We start from the raw sequence: 2,872 nt of genomic DNA on the forward strand, positions 1-2,872 counted from the left end.
GCCAAGGATTTCACTGCACACCGGAGTGTGGCGAATAGCTTAGAAAACTCAACAGCATCTCCAAAGAACATTAAGGAGCACAATGGCCAGAGGGGGTCAAATCAAAAGCTGTGGCAATGGTTCAAAATCACTGTTAGAGGACATGTGTGATTATGGTTTATTATACTTCGCATGTTTATACTAAAAACTAATCTCATGTTTGGTAGGCTCACACCGAACCATAAGACAGTAAAGCCCTTTACATACTACACAAGAAGGAAGAAATTTCTTCTTGTTCTTGAGAACAAGAATCAGTTTTTTTTTTTTTTGTTTAGATCCAAAGTTGGTTTTGGCTCTAACTATTTATACTTCACAAGAAACTCAGCTGTCTAATTCCTAGACAGTCCTGTCCACTGCAGCTTACGTCACACCTGTGACAGACAACACAACAACGATAAAATGGCAAAGGGGCGAGTTTGCGGATTGAAGGAGGAGGAGAGAAAAATGTTAGAAGAGAGAAAGGAAGAAAATTTGTTGTTCTTTGCATTTGCTGAAGAAATGGGGAAAACAAGTGAATGCAGGTGACATGTTTAACCGTTAAATACAACCACTTCAGTTTTCAAATTCAATTCAGTTTTATTTATTTAGCACCAATTCAAAACACATGTTGTGTGAAGGCACTTTACAAAGTCAATTAAACCGAATACAGATTTCAAGTCGCCTACATACATTCCAATTCATCCTAACTATCAAACAGTGCAGTCAGATTCAGTTTCTTATTCAAATTGGTTAAACGTTTTTCTATCTAAGGAAACCCAGCAGATTGCATCGAGTCAGTGACTTGCAGTATTCACTCCACCTGGATGAGCATGTAGAGACAGTGGACAGTCACTTGCATTGAGTTTGCAGCAATCCCTCATACTGAGCATGAATGTAGTGACAGTGGAAAGGAAAACTCCCTTTTAACAGGAAAAAACCTCCAGCAGAACCAGGCTCAGTGTGAGCAGCCACCTGCCACGATCGACTGGGAGTTTGAGAGAACAGAGCAGAGACAAAAAAATGAACACAAAAGCACTAATCCAGTAGTACTTTCTATAGGAAAGAAAAGTGAAACATTAATGGTAATAACACCTTTAGTGGGTTCATCTAGGAGAGAAAGACAGCTAAGCAGATGAACTCTGAGCCAGTTTTCAAGTCCAGAGTATGAAAGAGGGCACATAGTAGTGTCATCGTTTTCTTAATGGGTTTGACCCGCATGCAGAAAGACACTCAGAAGGCAGGAGAAAAGTTTAAAAAGTTTAATTTTACAGAAGTGAGTAATGGAACTGGAACTAGGACTGGAAACACCAAACTGTATGGGAGAGATGAAGGGGTGCGTTACTTAGAAGAACGGATGGGAAGCAATAGATATAATTACTTTAGTTTTTTGCTTACTGGAGATGGAGTTGAGTTTGATCGAGGGAGAATGATGTGGAGCCTGGGAGAACAATTAATGAAGCTGCTGAGTCTGCGAGTCAGTCCAAGGAGGTGGTGAGTTCTCAGGAGAAAGTTCAGAAGAGTTCTTGATTTTCATGTTTTGTTACCTGGGGAAATTTCCGGAAGCTGTATGTGAAGGTAATGGTTGGAGGGTTCGCTTACTGAAGGACGAAGGCTTTGAGCTGTCAGCTAGTACTTGAGCCAGGTAGGTTTCTTGTAGGTTTGGAAACTCTGACTAAGGCAGGATCCAAAGCAGAGACTTTGAGCCAGGGCTGAAGGTTGCTGGAGCTTTGAGGCTTGGACTTGAACGTCACCTAGGAAGAAGCACACGAAGAGGTAAATAACTATGAACTTTTTCAAGAACACAGAGCATAGAGCTTGGTCAGATGACGTTAGCCCAAAGGCTGACACTCAGGCACTGGAGTGCTGACAGCTCCACCTTCTTATACTCCTTCAGGCTGATGAGAATGAGGAACACCTGCTACCCTCAACACTGGAAGATCTTGGTAGCATCTAGTGGTGAGTAAGTGTTAGCAGCAGGCAAAACAATACATGAAAACTCCCAGACTCCGACATCATCCCTCCCTCAACGGTTGCCACCTGGCAGCCGAGAAGAGGAAAAAGGCAAGGAGACAATATAATCAGAGATCAATTAGGGGTCACAAATAAACAACCCGGGGACCCAAGTACAGTCCTCCAGGCCGTAGCCCTCCCAATCGACAAGGTACGGCCAGCCCCTACCCTGCTGACGGGAGTCCACGATCCGTCGGACCGAGTAGACGGGATGTCTCTGGAAGTCCCGGGCGGGTGGAGGGCGCTTGGCTGGAGGGCACAAAGTGTTAGTAAGTACAGGCTTAAATTGGGAGACATGAAAGGTAGGATGTATGCGAAGGTTGGCAGGGAGATGGAGACGGACTGAGGTTGGGCTGATTATGGACTCGATCTCATAGGGACCTATGAATCTGGGTGACAGCTTTCTGAACATGGATTTAAGGGGTATGTCTCTGGAGGACAACCAAACCTTTTGTCTGGGTTGATTATGGGCAGTAGGAGATTGTTTTCTGTCGGCGAATACTTTATTTTGCTGAGCGGTGCGATGGAGTGCTTGGATAGTTGACTTCCAGACATGTTTACAGCAGCGGATATGATGGTTGACTGAGGTGATGGCAATATCTTTTTCATTGGCTGGGAACAGAGGGGGCTGGTAACCGAGAGAGATCTCAAACGGGGAGAACCCCGTGGCAGATGAAACGTGTGCATTGTGGACGTATTCCACCCAAGGTTCTTGGTTCATACACTCGGTTTGACCATTGGATTATGTGTGATAACCTGACGAGAGTGATACCTTGGCTTCCAGCGCTGCACGGAACTGTTTCCACACTTGCGAGATGAATTGGGGTCCACGATCGGAGAGGAT

The 2,872-nt window shown here is 44.6% G+C and overlaps 1 long non-coding RNA gene across 1 annotated transcript; it reads right to left on the bottom strand.

The window, feature by feature from the left end:
• Window positions 1–971: 971 nt before the first annotated feature.
• LOC124875983 lies at window positions 972–2,224 on the bottom strand. Its single transcript, XR_007040177.1, has 3 exons — window positions 1,563–2,224; window positions 1,414–1,456; window positions 972–1,003 (listed from the first exon to the last, which is right to left on the bottom strand). It is a non-coding gene; the product is annotated as an uncharacterized LOC124875983 (long non-coding RNA).
• Between the last annotated feature and the right edge of the window lie 648 nt (window positions 2,225–2,872).

This window comes from Girardinichthys multiradiatus, chromosome 11 (assembly GCF_021462225.1).
Source record: "Girardinichthys multiradiatus isolate DD_20200921_A chromosome 11, DD_fGirMul_XY1, whole genome shotgun sequence".
Taxonomy (NCBI): domain Eukaryota; kingdom Metazoa; phylum Chordata; class Actinopteri; order Cyprinodontiformes; family Goodeidae; genus Girardinichthys; species Girardinichthys multiradiatus.